A 20,741-nucleotide genomic window follows, 5' to 3' on the forward strand; every position below is an offset into this window, starting at 1 on the left:
CTAGCTGATAGAGGCCATTCTTTGCCTCGATTGCTAACCTATGGGCCATCATTGAATGGGTGTGGCCTCACTCAAACTGAGACCTGTTAACATCCTAACTTAAAAAGGTCCAAGTCTCCCATTGCATGCAGGGCCACCTCCAGTTGTCCAGCTGCCTATATCTGGCCACTAGACCCAGATGACTCTGGAAGAGAGAGAACTTTGCCCAGCCCTCCCTCACTTAAATCACTTGCATAGCATCACCTCCCTGATGGTATGGTCCTCTTCCAGAATGAAGGACAAACAACAACTGCTCTGTAACATGGAGAGATGACATCAGTATTACTATGCCTAGCAAAGAATACTGGACTTAAAATCAGAAAGACCTGTATTCCTATCCCTATTATCTAAACACATGCATGTATCAATTTCTCTGAGACCTAGGCAATGGCAATAAAACTTACTATTTCAACCCCTTTTAATTCCAGTGCCTTCCTTCTAGTAACTGTTTCTTATATATATGGTATATAGCTTGCTCTGTAAATATCTGTATGCTGTACATTAGACTGTAATTTCTTTTGAGGTAAGAGATAGTGTTTTGCTTCTTTTTGTATTCCCAGCAATATGCCTAGTACATAGTTTGACACATTAACTGACAGACTGCAACAGCAACCCAGTATGGAAAAAGTTTGCAGAAGAACAAATAACAGATCCTTTATGTATCTGATCCTTAAACAGCAATTATGATGCTCATAAATCTGATGTAAATAAAGACTGAAAACACTTAATAAATCAGTCATATCATAAAATCAAATCATAAATGTCAACTATCATTTCTACTTAGATGTAGTATATAACTAACCTGAGATGAAAGTCTCTTCAATTTGGTTAAGACTTCCCAGATCTTAAGCTTCTGACATAGAATAAGAAGAACAGACCACCAAAACTTACAAAAATTCTATGTAAGCTCACAAAGTTTATGTTTATGTAGAAATAGTTTTTATTAAAACATAATGAAGTTTTAAATGTCCAAAGTTTTAACAACTGCTTTCATCGCTATTCTCTCCCTCTACTCCAGCCAAACAAAACAAAAACAAAAACAAAAATGTATATATCATATTCTATTTATCAAAGAAGATTAGCTAATTATAATCCTAATGCTTTCTGGCAGGTGGAAACAGAATTCATACCTAGATGGCAGAAAATCATGAAATAGAAAAGAATACTATTCTTTCTTTCTCAAACCAGATTCCCAACTCCTTAACCAAGCAATGAATAAATGGGAAAAAAAAAATAAATAAAGCTAACAATGTTGTATATTAAATACACATCAGCTCTGAGATTAGTTTGTCTTTATACTGCAATTCTTAAGATATCTTTTGATGACCCCAGCTTTTGGGATAAGAACTTACTGTTTGATAAAAATTGCTGGGAAAATTGGAAACTAATATGGCAGAAACTAGGCATTGATCCATACTTAACACCGTACACCAAGATAAGGTCAAAATGGGTTCATGACCTAGGCATAAAGAATGAAATTATTAATAAATTAGAGGAACACAGGATAGTTTACCTCTCAGACCTGTGGAAGGGGAAGGTCTTTATGACCAAAGAAGAACTAGAGATCATTACTGATCACAAAATAGAAAATTTCGATTATACCAAACTGAAAAGTTTTTGTACAAACAAAACTAATGCAGACAAGATTAGAAGGGAACCAATAAACTGGGAAAATATTTTTACAATCAAAGGTTCTGATAAAGGCCTCATTGCCAAAATATATAGAGAATTAACTCTAATTTATAAAAAATCAAGCCATTCTCCAATTGAAAAATGGTCAAAGGATATGAACAGACAATTCTCAGATGAAGAAATTGAAACTATTTCTAGTCATATGAAAAGATGCTCCAAGTCATTATTAATCAGAGAAATGCAAATTAAGACAACTCTAAGATACCACTACACACCTGTCAGATTGGCTAAGATGACAGGAAAAAATAATGATGATTGTTGGAGGGGATGCGGGAAAACTGGGACATTGATGCATTGTTGGTGGAGTTGTGAACGAATCCAACCATTTTGGAGAGTAGTTTGGAACTATGCTCAAAAAGTTATCAAACTGTGCATACCCTTTGATCCAGCAGTGTTACTACTGGGATTATATCCCAAAGAGATTATAAAGAAGGGAAAGGGACCTGTATGTGCACGAATGTTTGTGGCAGCCCTTTTTGTAGTGGCTAGAAACTGGAAACTGAATGGATGTCCATCAGTTGGAGAATGGCTGAATAAATTGTGGTATATGAAAATTATGGAATATTACTGTTCTGTAAGAAATGACCAACAGGATGATTTCAGAAAGGCCTGGAGAGACTTACACGAACTGATGCTGAGTGAAATGAGCAGGACCAGGAGATCATTATATACTTCAACAACAATACTAGATGATGACCAGTTCTGATGGATCAGGCCATCCTCAGCAACGAGATCAACCAAATCATTTCTAATGGAGCAGTAATGAACTGAACTAGCTATACCCAGAAAAAGAACTCTGGGAGATGACTAAAAACCATTACATTGAATTCCCAATCCCTATATTTATGCCCACCTGCATTTTTGATTTCCTTCACAAGCTAATTGTACAATATTTCAGAGTCTGATTCTTTTTGTACAGCAAAATAACGTTTTGGTCATGTACTTATTGTGTATCTAATTTATATTTTAATGTACTTAACATCTACTGGTCATCCTGCCATCTGGGGGAGGGGGTGGGGGGGTAAGAGGTGAAAAATTGGAACAAGAGGTTTAGCAATTGTTAATGCTGTAAAGTTACCCATGTATATACTGTAAATAAAAGGCTATTAAATAAAAAAAAAAAAAAAAGATATCTTTTGATGACCATGCAGCCCTGACCTCAATAAAATTCAACTCCTCCCAAAGGTGAAATATTATAGAAGCAATAACATTTAGGTATAACACAACTATTTCTGGGGCTCCTTGAGGGAAAAAAATCCCTATACCTAGTTCAGCTAAACATTGTGTTACTAAATACACATAGGAATGAATCACACCAAACAAGAATTTTAAAAGCGTGGTTCTGAAAGAATTTATGCCAAAAATTTTTGACTGTCCAATTTCCTGTGCACTATTTGAAGGTGAATGAAATACTAAACACTTTCTATTCACAGTGAAAAAAGAAACACCCCCTTTAAAGTACTTCAGAAACAGAGTGATTGCTTACCTTATGGCTGCCTTAAAAGAAGGTTAAAACCCCAAGCACAATCAAAAGAGCTTGAAAGCTTTAATCCAAGCATACCAAAATAAATTTATTGTCTTGAGGATCTATTCTGCTTGAGGAATGATATGAACATCCCTCAAAATACACTTTCGGAAATACACTTAGAAAAATAACCATTAAATCAATTTCCTTATTTCCCCTCACCCTGGAACTCAGTTGTTCTAAAACCCATCACTTCCATTTTTTAAAAGCGTATGTTGGGCAGCCATTTGATGTAGTGGATAGAGCACCATCCCTGAAGCTGGGAGGACATTCGTACAACTCTGGCCTCAAATACTTAACAATTCCTGGCTGTGTGACCCTGGGTACGTCCCAATTGCCTCAGAAAAAAAAAAAAAAAAAAAAAAAAAAAAAAAACAGCCTCTGTCAATTCATGCACAGGAAGCAAGTCTTATGTGAAAGGAATAGAAGAACCCAAGAATGAAAAGTCATATTCTCTGTTCTAAAAAGACCATAAGAGAAAAGGATAAAAAAAACAAATAATTATAATAGATGCTAGGAAATGAATAAGTAAATAGAGTACCCAAATAAATATCTCTAAGATATTCATAAAGCAACCAGATGACTGTAGAGTGCTGGGTCTGGAAAAAGTAGGATCAGAGTTCAAATCCACTTAGTATCTCTGTGACCTTAGATAAGTCACTTCCCTGTTTGCACTAATCTCCTAGAAAAGGAAATGGCAAACCATTCCAATATCTTTACAAAGAAATCTTATTAACAATATGGTTCACAAGGTCATCAAGAACAGAACACAGCTGAACAAGAGATTCCAAAAGAGTAAGAGCTAGGGAAGGGAAGGTTGGAAAGTTAGGGAAAGCATCTGAAAGTAAAAAGCTTTAGTAAACTCAGAGCATCAAAGAAAATTTTTATACAGAGGGAAGGGTTTTCATGCCAACATCAGTGACATGGAGAAGAAAGAAAATATATAAAATGCTTACTATGTACTGCTTTAGTACAAGGCAGACAAATGGCTGAGTGGATAGGCATTTAAGGGTCACTAAAAGCAAATGCAAACAAAAGAATGTCCCTTCCAACCTTAAGATTATATAATTATTCAATCCCACCTACTCATTTTTAAGTTCAATAAAGTATAATGTCAGCAAAATCTGACTTTTTGCAACTGCCCCTTGTTTTGTCCTCTGATGCAAAGAAATAAAACTCTTACTTCTTGATGGTCTTTCAAATAATCAGTAGTAGAAGACAACATAAAAAAAATTTTAGAATTAGAAGAGTGTCTGGCTCAATTTCTTCCTTTTCCAGTTAATTGGGTGAAGATAAGTAACTTGCTAATGATAACCAAGATTAGGATCATATAAACTTAAATGAAGCTTAATTTTACAATGTGCTTTCCTCAAATAATAAAAAAAAAAATTTTTAAGGTGGTATGATATAGAAATTATAATCCTTGTTTTACAGCATGAAAGATTAAGGATTAGAAAGGTGAAGTGATCTGTCCATTATCACAAAGACAGTATCAGTCAAAATCTATTGGGACTCAATCCAGCATAACACATACCACAAACCCTAAATGCTTGCCTTTTTTTTTTTTTTTTTTAATATTTAAATATAGGCCACACATTTCTTCAAAATATCTGCAATTGTTAAGTTTCCTTCCTCGCAAACTGTAGTTCACTACTTTAGGGCTTATTTTTCTTTTTCCTTTTATGTTGATTTTTTTTCTCTCCCATTAGAAAGTAAACTCTTTGTGAGTAAAAATCATTTCATTCATTGTATTTTTATCCTCCCTGCTTAGCACTTTCAGAAGAGATTTAATAAATATTTGTTGAGGGGCAGCTAGGTGGCACAGTGGATAGAGCACCAGCCCTGAAGTCAGAAGGATCTGAGCTCAAATATGATCTCACTCACTTAACATTTCTTAGCTGTGTCACCCTGGGCAAGTCACTTTACCCCAATTGCCTCAGAAAATAAATACATACATACATACATGAATATATAATATATACATACTTGTTGGTTGATCAAAAAGAGGTCAGGTTTAGTTTAGTGGCCTTCTAATTGTCTTATGATAAAAAAAAACAAACAAACAAATATGGTTTTAGAACCATGGGCCAAAGTAAAAATGCCAACTCTATGACTTATTACCTTTATTTACATGCTACTCCTTTCTTTACCTCATTTTTAAAAATAAGAGGGCTGGACTAGGTGATTTCTCAAGTACTTTTCAACTCCAAAATAATGTGATCATAAATACTTAAGGGTTTTGGGGGGAGGGAGTGTTTAATGTTTCTTGGGGAAATATTTCTTGGCTTTACTTCCTTACTTCTCAGCCTTTCCTTACCCTCCTTGGCAATCTGGCTTTAATCCCCACAACCCAAATCATTGATAATTTTGAAGAGATAATCTAAAGAAACTGCCAAATCCAATGATCTTTTTTCAGATCATATTCCTAGACTACAAGATTTGACAACTCTGAACACATGTTCATTTTTAATATTCATCCCTTCCCTTGGCTTCTAAGATAACCCATTCTCCTTTTTCCTTAGTGATTGTCTCAGGTCAGCAGACAGTAATCCTTCCTCTTCTATAAGCAAGTTGGAGGAGGGGGACAGTAACTAATACTGATAAAGGAGATGGTATCATAGGAAAGCCAGGTTCCAGTTACAGCCAGGAAGTGAGAAAAGTTGGTGATAACTGAGGTAAGCATCTTCAGGACAGAAATTCTATACTGAATTTAAGCATAAGATGACAGGTGAGTAAATTAATTTTATTCTCTGGTCTGCATTAACATTGAAAGCCAAATTAATGATTATACTTTATTTTTGTGGTTATCACTTGATCAAACAGATATTAACCCCAAAATAGCACTGTAATTCTCTAAACTGGGACTATTAACTGTCACATGACACTGAGGTATCAACCACATCTGCAAACACTATTTCTTAACAATAGAAAGAAAATGTGCCCAATCCAGTGCCTGATCACATGGGGGGGAATGAGGGGGCCACAGTTAGCAACCTGAACCTTGGCAAAAAACTATGTCTACTTTTTTACTCGTTGCTAAATAATATGCATCTTAGCTTAATTCAATATACAACTCTACAGAACCAAAATTCTGACCTTTCAAATTTACCCTATAATACAAAAATACCCTTTAATAATATTTAGAATAAATATTGGGGGGAGTCGATGTGTTACATACATACATACACACAAATACACAGGAATCAAAAAAGTCTTAGTGCTATTTTAAGCTATTAAAGTTCATTAAGCTTTTTAAGCTACTAAAGCTTAAAACAGTAGTAAGACCTTTGAGAGCCCCTATATATTTGAAAAGGAATGAGAATAAGAAAGTCATGATATAAAAAAGACATTCATACCTCTTGTTTAAAGAATTCCTTCTGTCCAGGTCTGGTAAGGAAGTTGACATATAAGTTTTTGTTGTTCAGTCATTCAGTCGCATCTGATTCTTTGTGACCTCATGTAGCAGCCAGGCCCTTCTATCCTCCACTATCTCTCGAAGTCTGTCCAAGGTCATGTTCATACTGGACACCTTTCAACCTGAGGGGCTCATCTTCCGATGTCATCACTTTTTAATCACTTTAGAACTGATCATGGGGTTTTCCTGGCAAAGATACTGAAGTGGCTTATCATTTTCTTCTCCAGTGAATCATCTTTGTCAGAATTCTTTACTATGACCTGTCTGTCTTGAAGTAACCCAGCACAGTGTAGTTAATTGGTTCATTGAGCTATGCAAGTCCCTCTACCACAACAAGGCAGGAGAGGTTATATAAATACCAATATAATTTAACATGTATTGGACAACCTGCCATCTAGGGGAGGGAGTGGGGGGAAGGAGGGGATAATTTGGAACAGAAGGCTTTGCAAGGGTCAATGTTGAAAAATTATCCATGCATGTGTTAAAAAACTTTAAGAAAAAAAAAAAATAAAAATTTAAATAAATAAATACCAATGTATTTATTTTGAGAGTTAGTTATTTGTTGGGAATGAGAGAGGGAGAATTCCAGAAATTAGCTATTATTAAATAACAGTACTTTGTTACTGACCTGGTAACACCTAAACTAACCACATATGCAACTAGCCAAAGAGAGAATGGGGACAAAGGAATTCTGAATTCTAATCCCAGCACAATCATAATTCATAGGTACACTAACAGCTTCTTGTGCCTCAGTTTTCCTATCACTACCAATTTTAAACACAACAACTAATAACAAAACCTTTAATGGTTTATATAACATTTTCACAGATTTTACTAAATTTGGGGGGGAGGGGCTACTAAATTCAAAAGAATTCATTTTATTTAAATGGTTTGTAGAAGGAAATCACTATGGTAATAATTTTCTTGTCCATAGAAACAGAAGACATAGGAATGATGACATTTTTACCAATGTAACAAATATGTAGTCAACTCAAACACAATGAACAATGTTGGAACAAATAATTAAGCTTGAAATATATATATATATATATATTTTCTTCATTTCTATTATATGGTAACCTCCAAAAGAGGAAAGCAAAATGAAGAGTATTACTTATCCAATATTACTCTATTTAGGCAGTTTTGAGCTCTGAAAGGTGAGGGGGAAGGGAGACAGTTATTTGGAAACTGTGAGTGATGTATGAAAAAAAAAAAGTATCAAGAAAAAAAGAAATTAAATGAATGGTGAATTCTCTGTGAAGAAAGAATTAAAAATATTTTAGATAGTCCTGAAGACTATACTTTGACATGTTTGTACAACAAATCTATATTTTATTTTCTGAATGTAATTTTGTATTTCTAAGATAATATAAGAAATTTCTACTACCACAAAATATTCAAATTTCAACTTGCCTCTAAAAATAACATTTTTCAGCAAATTCATTTTTGTTGCTTTTAGAACATTCAACCCATCTACTTAATCACAGGTCTCAAGTTCATAGGTACTTTACATATCCAGCTAAATCTTTCATTTTTGTCCAGGTAGCATCTGTCAACTTCCTAACTACATTTAGTATCCACCCACCACAAACTGTAAAAAGCAGACTCTACTGATGTTTCACAGTGATGACGATGACAATTCAGTGTCATTACCCCTTCCTGCTGACTAATTCACCACACATAGCTGTAGAACACACAGGTACCACACAATACACATTAAAAAAAAAAAAAAAAAAAAAAAGTCCATCCTAACTCAAATGTAGCTGATATTCAAGAATCCAACAACATATGGTAAATTATTATCCTGCAACCTGGGTCCAGTACAAATAAATATATGTTATCTAATCTTAACTAAAACCTTATAACCACTGGCAAAACTTTTACTCTTCTCTAATAGGCACTCTTTCAAATTCTCCAAAATTATTTGTTCTGAACACCACTTTAATGCTCATACACCACCTCCACCCATTCAGCAATGAACATAACTTCATCCTTCACAGAAAAAAGTAGGTCATTCACAGTGAGCTTCCCTCCATGGTCTCCTATTCTACAACTGAAAACATCATCATCATCCTCTGAGTCTTTCCTCCTTTACTCTAAATTTTCTGATAAAAAAGTGACCTATCTTACCAAGTCCAACTTCTCTATGTGTAGCCTAGTTCCTATTACCTCCCATTTGCAGCACCTTTCTAATGTTCAAATCCCTTGTTTATCTACAAATTCTCCTAGTCAACAAACAAGCCCAGGTCTCCCAATCCATAAAAATCTTCATTGGGTCCCACCATCCCCCTAAGTTATCATCCTTTATCTTTCCTTCCTTTCACTTGCAAAGGCTTTGACTCCATTTCTCACTCACTTTAACCCCTCCAGCAAAGTGGCTTCATAGCTCACTCAGAAACTGCTCAATCCAAAATAGTCACTGTTATTTTTAGGTGCATATTCCAATTGCTAATTTTTTTTTTCAGGATTCATCATTTTTTCCTTTATGTAGAATTTGGTAGGCTTGACCATCCTCTCCACCTAGTCTCTAGATTTTCATCATACTACTCTCTCTCCCTGGTTCTCCAGTCCTATATGCCTCCATTTCCCTTGCTGGATCATCTATGTCACACCCTCTAATTCTGAGTTACACCACCAAAGGCTGTGTCCAGGGCTGTTTTATCTCACTACACTCTCACAATTGTAAACAAGTCCAAAATTGGACTGGTATCTTTCCCCAAAAACAGATCCCTCTCTAGAACTTCTTTATCTCAAAGATATCACCATTCTTCCAAAATCTCAGATTTGTAAGCTCAATATTTTCCTCAATTCCCATCTCCCCTCACTTCATATATTTAATAAGTTGACAGATTTTGTCAACTGCATCTCTACACTACTCTTCTCTAAACTCACATGGCCACAATTCTAGTTTAGACTGTTAATACTACTGGATCCATAATACTACAATAGTCTTCTTATTAACCTCCTTGCCTCAAGATTCTCCCATACACAGTTCATCATGCACACTGCTATCAAGGAGATTTTCCTCAAGCACAGATCTATCCACGTCACTTCCTTACTCAATAACCTCTAATGGCTTCCTCTGGTCTCAATCATATAATAGAAATGCCTGTTGGATATTTAAAGCCTTTCACAACCTGATTCCAATTTCCTTTGTCAGCCTCACTGCCCATAACTTCCCTTCACACTGCCCATTACTTCCCTTCACACTCCCCATGGTCCAAATGAGCCAGCCTTCTTACTGTTCCTTATTTATGGAACTGAATTTCTTATTTATCATCCTGGCCTAAAATGTATCTCCCTCCTCCTCATCTTTCTCTCTTAGAATTCTTATACTTCTTCAAGGTCTAGTTTAAATGTTACCTTTTCCTTGAAGCCTTTCATGATCCCCTTAACCAATGACCTTGTTTATATTTCATCTACATTTGTGCACATATATGTATATGCATACATGTATGGATATACACACACGTGTGTATCTTGTATAAACATGTTGTTCTGATTGTGAAATTGAGACAGTTAATGATTTTTACTAACCATCTTGATTTGCTCAAGCTCCTCTACTATTCCCAACACCATGCAGAGTAACTGGCCCACAGCAGATATTTAACACCTGTTGGTTGGTTTTTTCCACTGGTTCATCTTCCTCTACACCTTTTTATCTTCCTCAAATCTATTCTTAAGCTTTTCTTACTTAAGTTCTCTCTAGAAGAATTCATCTACTTTATGCTTTAAGCATCACCTCTATATAAATGACTCTCAAATGTTCATCTCTTACCCCAGTGCCTATCTCAAACATTTCTACCTGTCCCACTTACACTTCAAACTCAACATGTCTAAATTAAATATATCATCTTTCTTTCTAAAATAATTTATAAATGAGAAACACCAACCACCTCAAGCTTACTTGGATCACATAAATCAGAGGGTCTCTGCATTATATTTAGATCTTCTGATTGTCATTCTATTCATTTGAATCATAAGATCAAGGATTTGGAGCTGAAAAAAAATCTTAAAGATTGAATCCAACTCCTTTGTTTTATAGATGAGAAAACTTGTCTAGGATCACATAGCATCCAAAGAATGACAAATGTTTAATTAGTTTAGCTAACCTAGGGTCTGAGGGAGAATCTGAATCCAAATTTTCCTGATTCCACATCCAGGACTCTGATCTACTACTCCAGGCTGCCACACCAAATACAAATCGTACCCTCATACAGACTCTAAAAACCATGATGTGGAAATGCTACAACCAACATGCTGTGCGTCCATGTCAAAAAGCATCCCCTTCTTTGTGCTGCTTCTTACCGATTATCAGCCCAAAGCTCCTATACTTTAGAGCAGTGGTTCTCAAAGTGAGGTGTAGTGAATCCTGGAGGGTCTCTGAAATCCTTTCAGAGGGTCTACAAATTCAAAATTAAGGGTTTTTTTTTTCTATTTGTGATAAATATCTATTATGTAACCCATATAAACAAAAACTCTTTGAACATATTCTCAATAGTTGTTAATACCATAAAGATACTGAGAAAAAGAGTTTGAGAACCACTGCTTTAGAGGGAAGAGCAAAACAATCATGAAAAGAAAATTTTTTTATTAATAATGCAACCATCTGCAAGAGAGCGCTACATAAAGCAATTTCACAATTATCTTATCTGGCCTAGTTTTGCAGAACCTCCAATTTAATAACTACATTCAAATCTGTCTAGTCTTCACATTTTAGTAATATAGGATCTTAGAGTTAAATCACTTAGCTATCTTTCCTTCCCTTCCCTCCACTTTACAGGTAAAGATGAAGGTAGATCCCAGAGTAGATGGCATACTAGTCAAGAACATCTTAATTCAAAGTCATCCTCAGACACTTAATAACAAATCACAATTTCTTGTCTGCCTCACTTTTTTCATCTGTAAAATGGGGGATGTTGTGAGGCTAAAATGAAATATTTGTACAGTGTTTTGCAAATCTTAGGAGTTATTTAATGCTAGTTATTGTTGTTGGTTGTTGCTCTTATCCTAATCCCAGTAGCACTAAATAAGTAAAAACAATACCATAGGGCAATCCTTAGCAACAAAAGCACTTTTCCTCATCTCATTTTCTTCTTTGCAACAACAAAATGTGGGTGATGTAGTAGATAAAGCACTAAATTTGGAGTGAAGGTCCTAGCTTGATTCTTCATATTTTGTTATTTATTTCATATATTCTTGTTTCCTCTTCCTTCACTCTATTATCTTCTCATACATGTTTCTCTAATCTTCAGACTAATTGTTTAATATGCTGTGATATTCCATTACGTTCATGTACTACCATTTATTTAGCTACACCCCAATCTATGGGATAAAGTAAATGCATTATTTCCAGCTCTTTGCCATAATAGAAAACCTACTCATCCAAAATCAGATTTACAGAAGTCTTATTTAAATAAAATCAAAAATAAGTGCAAGAATTAATGTTAAGCCTTTTTTACATTATTAGGGGAAAAAATAAATACAACAGAACCTTGGCTATCCAGGACTTTTTTTAATAATTATTTTTAATTCAAATCTTTCTTGAATATTATATTATGCTGTCTTAAGACAGATGGTGTTTAACATAATGAAACCTTTTCTTCATAAATCAGGGTCATCATTATGAACATAAATTATCACCATGTGCTGTGGATATAATAATTTAAGTATAACTTGTATATAAATAAATGTATAATTGTGGGCCAATGGGTACTAATCCCTACAGTTGCCCTAGAATTTAGTTTCTTGGGGAAAGTCTAATATCAACTGTCTTCCAACCCATTCACTCTTATTTCATCAAGAATGAATGAAACACACAGTTTCATGATTCTCTGAGTAGTTCACTTTGCTACAAAATTAATCAGTGAATCAGAGGCTAAGGCAGCCAGTCTTCCAAACACTTCTCACATACCATTTGAAAAACATATCACCAGCTCTCATGCTATTAGTATCCTGATATTTTTAGCTATTTCAAACACTATAATTCTATATCATTACAATACCAGACTGTACCTTCAGAATAATGCATATTCCTCATGTAGATGATTTGCTGAATTTGTGTCATTAAAAAACAAAAAGCCTTATTTCAAGAAACCATGTTACTGCATTTTAGGGAGCACTTACTCCAAAGCCTATAAATCACTCATCCTAGTTTAGAAGATAACATTTTTGCCAATCTTTTCTCTAAGCCCTCAGCCCTCTAGCTGACCTAGATAGACTTCAGCAAAGTCATTAAATGCCTACCATATACAGTCTTGCCATTCAAAACCTCAGGTTTATGGAATAATTCTGGATCTAGAAGTATTTGGGAGAAAACCTGTTCTTGAGGAAGAAGCCACTTCTGAGTACCAAGCAACAAATAAATGAAATCAACAAATTAGCACAGTCTAGTGCCTATGGTGTGTCAAGCATTGTGCTAGGTGCTATGGACATAAAGACAAAAATCAAATGATCGCAATCCTCAAGAAACCATGCAGAAGCAAATCTGCTGAACTTCTACAAAGTCATTTCAGGATACAAATTCATATTGTGAAAAACTTCAAATGTCCAACAGGAAAACTTGGATCTCAGTTGCTAGGAGGAAGCATTTAAAGTGAGCTCTGAAAAAAACTGGTAATTCTAAAGAGACAAAGGTGAGGAGGAAGCAATTCCAACCATGGGGGACAGCCAGGGATAACCACAAAAGACAAGAGATAGAACACTATACATAAGGAATCAGGCAAAGAACTCAAACTGTGTAGGAGAGGAGAATAGTGAAGCCCAGAAAGGTGGGCTAGTCATGAAAAACTTCCAGTTGTCCAACAGGAAAATTTGGATCTCAGTTGCTCAAGAAGCATGATCAGATTTGTGTTCTAGATAGGAGGAAGAACACAGCAATGAGAAGGATGGAGAAGAGAAAAAAGACAAAAGGAAGTCAAATAGAAGCCTACTGCAATATTCCAAATGACAAGTCTGAATGAACTTCACATAGGTCGATAGGAGGTGACAGATATGAAAGATATTGTACAAAAAAATGACAAGAAAATATATGGGGTGAGGGAGGGTGAAATGTTAAGGACAACACAAAGGTTGTGAACCTGGGTGACTAGAAGGATGGTAGTGCCCAAGACAGAAATAGAGACGTGAAGGACAGTTTTTGGTTTTTCTTCTGTGGAAAAGGGGAGATAAGAAGTTGTTTTGCACATGCATCATCCAAAATTGTCCAATTATTCCAAAATTAGCAATGATGTGAACTTAGAGTTCTTAGGAAATACTAGGGCTGAGTGTCATCCACAAAATGATGATCATTGAATCCATGGGAGCTGATGAGATCCACTAAAGTCCTAATCTGATAACACATTATCTGGATCTGTGTTTAGTGTTCCTGCCTAGTATCTCCCAGCTCCAACCTATGCTCCACTCACTTGTCAAAAACTTATCTGCCTAAAACATAGGTCTGGCCCCAAGACAAAAATGTCCAGTGGTTCCTCTTATCTCCAAGATCAAATATAAATTTTATTTAACATTCAAAGGTACACTAGCCCTCTCCTACCTTCCCGATATTCCTCCACCTTAGACTCTTCTAAGGACTCTGGGATCCAGTGATACTAGCCTCCTGGCTATTTCTCATCCATGCCACACCAACTTCAAGCATTTTTCACTAGCTGTGCCCCTTTTCTGGAACACTACTCTTTCTCATCACTGTTTCCTTGATGAAAGTGAACTCAGGTCTTCCTAATAACATAACATTCTTTACACCATACCACATTCCTTCATTCACCTATCGAAAGAAAGAAAGAAAGAAAGAAAGAAAGAAAGAAAGAAAGAAAGAAAGAAAGAAAGAAAGAAAGAAAGAAAGAAAGAAAAAGGAAATGGGGGAGTAACATAGAGCACATTTCGACCTTCCAGGCATCTCAATCATCTCAATTGTGCATAGTATATCATAATTGTAAGAAACACTGCTTACAGCACCAGGCTTGGGGACAGGAAGACCCCCGTTTGAATCTTGCCTAAGACACATGCTAGTTATGTGACTTTAAGGAAATCACTTAACTTCTGTCTGCCTGTTTTTTTAACCTGTAAAAATGGAGAAAATAATAGTTCCTACCTCCCACAGTTATTGTGAGGATAAAATGAAATGGTTGTATATTGCTTTGCAAATTTTAAAGCAATATAAAACTACTAGCTATTCTTGTTTCTGCTGTTGTTACTTATTTCTGGGCATTCAAAGCCTGCTTCTTCCCCAAACGAAATCTTCCAAACCCTCCAACCCCCAAGGGCTTACAGATCTGGAGCTAATTCAGAAGCCTGAGGGTTCAGGTTCAAAGGCAAGATTTTAGACTGTAAAGACTTTATTAAATTAGTATCCCCTCCTCCTTCTATTTAAATCCTGGCTATCATGTAAACACCAACTCAAATGTCACCTCTTCTTCAAATTTTCCCTGATTCCTACAATCAGTAGTGCTCTTCCCTCATTAAGATCTCATACATCATTTTATATCTCATTTATCATGTGCTGTTTTCTATTAGGTACTTGTGCATGCACAAATACTGAGTAGTTAATAAACTCCCTACTAGTTTATAAACTTCACAAGACAGCTAATCTAATTTACTCTATGTTTCTCTCCCAGAGACTAGAATAGTACTCTACAGTCTGAAAATACTTAATAAATCTTTATTGAGTAAATCCAAATTTTAAAGTTATCCAACTTAACTTTCCAATAGCACTAATGATAAATTTCCAAATAATAAAATTGGGACTTGGCAACAAATATTTTTAAATATCTTGGAAAATCATTTAATATAAAAAGAGATTTTAAAACTGACACAAGACAAAATTGAAGAGGACTACAAAAGTAAAAGAAATATCTTTGGTCATGAAGAACTCTAACCAATAGGAAAGACCAAAAAGGTTTACAACAAAAAGTTCTTCCTTATCTATCTTCATCCCTCAGTCAGGAAATAAAAACCGACCACTTAAAGCTTCAGATATTAAGACTAAGGGAGAACAGGCGATAATTTATATTCTAATCTTGTACTTAACATGAATGCCTTTACCAACCCATATCCACAAAAGAATGGTACCAGAGAAAGGGGGATGAAGGAGGGTTTCCTCATATTCCACTCTATATTTTTCTCTCTGGCATAAAAAAAGCCACCACAAAATCCCCACAGCTTACATGAACTTATTCCTAGCTCACTATTCAACTCAAAATCTCAAAACAAATCTACCCTTTAAATGACATTTCCAAAATAATTATAATTATCGGTGGTCAAGAGATGAGATTTCCCTCAAACATAATTGCATTATTAACCAATTTTAAATTTTCCTCCTTAAAAATTCAGTCCCAAAAAATATTTTCCTTTTGAATATATCAACCATTTCCAATATTCTGTTTTAACAACAATCTCACATCTTTCTTAAGTAGGAGTTTATATTGAACTATGAGGAAGCAGTGGGAATAAAAACCTACTTCCATATATTAGTATATCTCATTTTACACATTTTTTCACATGCATAAACTGAGAAATTACAAAACTGTATTTTTCAATGAACATGTTGTGTATGAAAGATTAGACTGCAATATTTGCTTTCATGCTATCCTCAAATATCTGAAGTGATACTGATTTAAAAGTAGGCAAAGAATATTTCACAGCACTGTTATCTAAACTAAATTAAATAATGCCTAAAAGTGTATCTTTAAAATATATAAATATCAATTTACTTTATCTTGGAAATTATCATGACAAAAAAGATGAAAATAATAATATTTAATAATTAAAAAACAAAAGTTTTAATAATGATACCTGCACTACTCACATTTCTGTAGTCCTTTAACCATGAAAAGATAGTTAGCCTAAAATAACTGAATGAAAAACATAAGTGCTTATATGCCAAGAGGTTCCACTGTATTCTGTAAAATGTTTCTATAAAATGGAACTTATTAATTCAGAGCTTCAGTTATTAGTTACAGACAGGATACCTAACCTGAGGTAGCCATACTCACTCACCATCAGTGTTTTCTCTAATTTAAGTACCTAATAATAGGATTACATATAATTAACACTCATTTAACATTAGGATTTTAAAATACTAGCTATTTCTTATTTATGTAAAAGTCAAATACAATGTAATCTGTGGAGTTTATGCCCACAGGTCAGACAGTGATTTTACCATATCTACAACAAAGTAATTTGGATTGCTCTTCAACTAAGCCATCTTGTCAAGGATCCATGAAAGACCCAACAAACACACCCTACAATTTAAAGACTAATTTATCTTGGTGAACTGGTCTGGTGCATGTGTTCATCAAACAACTTGACAAAGTTTTGAAAAAAACAATGGGCATTTAAGTGATTTTTAATAGATGAGATGAGGTACATACAGGCAGCTACCCTGTTTTAATCAATAAATAAATGAGAAGCACTACCATCCATAATTACTTAGGGTTGCATAATGACTATTGGAATGTCTTTGCTACATAGAAAACAACAAATATTCACACTTCAAAGCAAATGAAATATATCTAAAAGATAACATTTAATTTTTCAATTTTACTAAAATCTTATAATTCCTTCCCAAGAAAACACCACACTGGTTTCAAAGACCCCAAAATTACTTAGTAACTAACATACGTTTTTCTAGAGCAAAAAAGCAGAAATTTGCTATTTTCACACTTAGTAATTTTTCTAACCCCCCCCCCCCATGCTCAAAAGATTAAAGAACAATAAGCACTTTAAAAACAGGGCATTCCTAACATGGAATGGCAAGGCACCAATTGAAAATAATCTCCCCTCTCCCCACATAACTATGTGAAAATTGAAATAAAATAATTATATTGAATATGAAATATATTTGAGAGATAGTTTGCTTGGGGATTAGGGGCCAAAAGAAGTTTACAACTACAAAACAGCACTTTTAAAAACAATGTTTTAGAGGAGGGTTTTTTTTTTCAGTTTCTATTCTTTGCTATAAAAAAGAGAAGCAAACAGTCAAACAGTTATAACTTTAAATTATTAGTATTCTAAGATCGCTAAAAAAAAAAAATCCTCTAAAAACTAAGCAAAAACAGAATAAAACCACACTGTAAACATGACAAATGAGGTGATAAACATAAAAAACTTCAAAGGGGAATTTAATTCTTTTGGATGCTATTCCAAATTACAAAATATATTTTGGATTATAGAACAGATACATGAAAATTTTGGCATAAGCACAACACAATGTGGCTTCCCTGCCACACCAAAGCAGTCATTACCAAAACTGTGTCAAAGATGAATGAGAGAATTTATCCCTCTGGTGAATAAAGGGAATTAAGGTGCCAAAAAAAGCAATTCTGAGTTGAAAAATGCTCTTAAAAATATTGTCAAAAAGACTAAAAACTAAACAAACCATAATCTATTCTCTTGTGCCTTCAATTAAATAAAAGGGAGAGGAGTTAATGGAAAGGAACACTCTCAAAGACTGTTTTCAAACAAAAAAGCAAAAAAAGTTTCTGGTTATCTGTAGAATTCATTTGTCACAAGTTTCTGAACTGAATAGTCTTAATGTAAATGAACACCCAAAATTACCTGTAAAATACCTCCAAATCACAATTTACACTTTGTGGCAATAAATTATGTTACAACTCCAGCTTGATGCCACATTTGTCATGTCCATTTTCAGAGAGCTAACATTTTCTTAAACAGCTTATAAACTATCTTCTAAACCTAAAAGCGAAATCAAAAAGAAAAATACCCCTATCAGTTGGAATGATTTCCAATTCATCCATTATCAAAGGTTCTTATATGTAAATAATTTCATTTGGTTGTCATCATTCATCAAATTAACAAGTTCTGTTATATTTGAAACTGTGTTGACACAATTAAGAAATGAAAAATGGAACACCTGAGAAATTGTGGTCATGTTGATAGAGGGTCAGCCTTAGCCATTAAGAGGTTCAAGTTCAGCCTTAGACAAGGGCTACTTAATGGTCACAAACAGATTGGTCAACCTCATGGCCCCAAGCAACTCTCCAAGACTCCTAATTACAATACAAAGGAATTGCAAATCCATGTTAGCTCAGACAGAGTTCCTACATGGATGAAATCTCACACTAAGACCAAAAAAACCCGGAGCTGACAGAAACCCACCACCACCACCAGATGTTCTTAGCTTCCTCCTATCGGCAAGGTCAGGTTCTGATACATGGTTACTTTCCCTCTGAAGTTTTTTCCAATACCACTATACCTCCACCACTATTCTCTAAACCCACAATTTCCTGCATCCCACCTTTTACTCTCTTCTACAATAATAGTAGTACTAAGGTGATTTAAAGAGAAACACTATCAGGAAATAGGATGGGAGGTTTCATAATTTTATTAAGACTCCTAATTACTAGACAGAAACCAACATACTCCTTTAACTTACTCCTGCCCAAATTTTTTAAAGAAGTTGACCTTTGGATTAATTTAACTCTAATCTCAAGACACTGGTGTAACAGTCCAGGGCCACCATTCGCATTTTCTAAAATGTTTCTAAAATTTAGGCAAAGATTTCCTCCAGCAGGGTTCCCTCCCACCCATCCACCCACCCCCAACTTAGTCATCTATAATTATTCCTTCAAACAAACATTTATTATTATACCACAGTGTACAAATAAAATCTTTAGATATTACAGGGTTCCAGAGCCTTTGAGGAACTCCATCTTACTTAATAGCATGAGAGTGAGAATTATAATATACACATATTACATAAATATATTAGAAGTGCAGTCCTACATAAGATTCAAAAAGAAAGACTGTTATAAGGAGAGTTGAAAGTTAAACCAGAGAAGGCTTCATAAGGGTGGTACTTTAACTGGATTTAAAAAATAGGTAGAACCAAAAGAAAAAAAAAATTTATGTAGAAACATTATTCACAAGAATAATAAGAACTCCAGATTCCCCTTGTTTTATTATTGCTGTTTATTCTTTGTTTTTGGAAGAGGACAATGACACATGAATGATATCTTGCTCCTACACGAATTGGATTTAAGGGAAGCATAGTTGTAGTCTCACCAGTTTTATTCTCTCTTCCTGAGTCATTAACAAAAATTAAGGTGTCTGATGATGGTTCTATCCCTGGTAGAGTGATGATGGAACCATGATGCAGAATCAAACATACATTTTCAGACTTGACAAATGTGCCAGTTGTTTTGTTTGACTCTGTATTCCCTTTTTTATTTTCAGGAAGAGTGAGGTAAGGAGAACTAGAAATAACATTGCTCCTACCCTACCCAAAAGAAAATAAAAGAGGGCCATTGAAATATCTTTAAAAATGCAGGAAGAAAAATAGAGGGAAGTTCAGAAAGAATCACAAACAAGATTACTAAATTGACTATATACTTTTTAAAAATGCAAACTATAAATAAAAGGGTTTATGTATATACACATATGTACATATATATATATATATACTCCTTTTCTTATTTGTATACAGAAAATTCTCCTTTTTTAAGTATTCATTAAATTCAGAAAAAAACTTATTTTAAAATAAATTTTTTAAAATGGGTAGGAATTTGAAAAAGAGAGAGAGGAGATAGTAATATGGGAGAAACCTGAAAAAAACACACTGGTACCTAATAATTCATCTTTGGCCATGAGCTTTTAGAAAATTCCCCCTGCCTCCATCAAACTTCCAACTGAAAAAATTTCCCTATCCTACCACTGGACCCAGATAGTTCCAAAGGAGAGAGTGAAGCTAGTGACTCTGCACAGCCCTCCTCAATTAAATCCCTATCTGAATCCAAAAGCTAGATCTATCCCTCAATCCTCCAAAGTTGTTACCTCCTTAACTATTAGAAAGAGATCTCTATGCATTTAACTTTTTGAAAGTTATCCTTCTCACTTTGCCCCACTACTGTTTTGACTGGATTTCCTAAAATAAAAACAATTTCTAGTTTGTTTTTTCAGGCAGTTTTGCTCTTAATAGTCTGTTGTTGATATCCTGCCTTCAACCACTACTAGTGCTACCTAATACATTGTATTTATTTATTTTATTTATATACATATATTTGTGTGTGTATATATATATATATATATATACATACATATATATATGTGTGTGTG

The 20,741-nt window shown here is 34.5% G+C and overlaps 1 protein-coding gene across 3 annotated transcripts in view; it reads right to left on the reverse strand.

Moving 5' to 3' along the window:
- The window catches only part of PPP2R5E (protein phosphatase 2 regulatory subunit B'epsilon), a 158,576-nt gene that overhangs the window by 124,749 nt on the left and 13,086 nt on the right, over positions 1-20,741 (reverse strand). Inside the window, exon 1 of one of the 3 annotated variants that reach the window (XM_031952695.1) lies at positions 6,613-6,991. The exons of the other annotated variants lie outside the window; for them this stretch is intronic. The gene's annotated coding sequence lies outside the window, so the exon portion shown is untranslated. Of the gene's footprint in view, positions 1-6,612; positions 6,992-20,741 lie in introns of those variants that run through there. 3 annotated transcript variants of the gene reach the window in all.

Source organism: Sarcophilus harrisii, chromosome 2, assembly GCF_902635505.1.
Source record: "Sarcophilus harrisii chromosome 2, mSarHar1.11, whole genome shotgun sequence".
Lineage (NCBI taxonomy): Eukaryota > Metazoa > Chordata > Mammalia > Dasyuromorphia > Dasyuridae > Sarcophilus > Sarcophilus harrisii.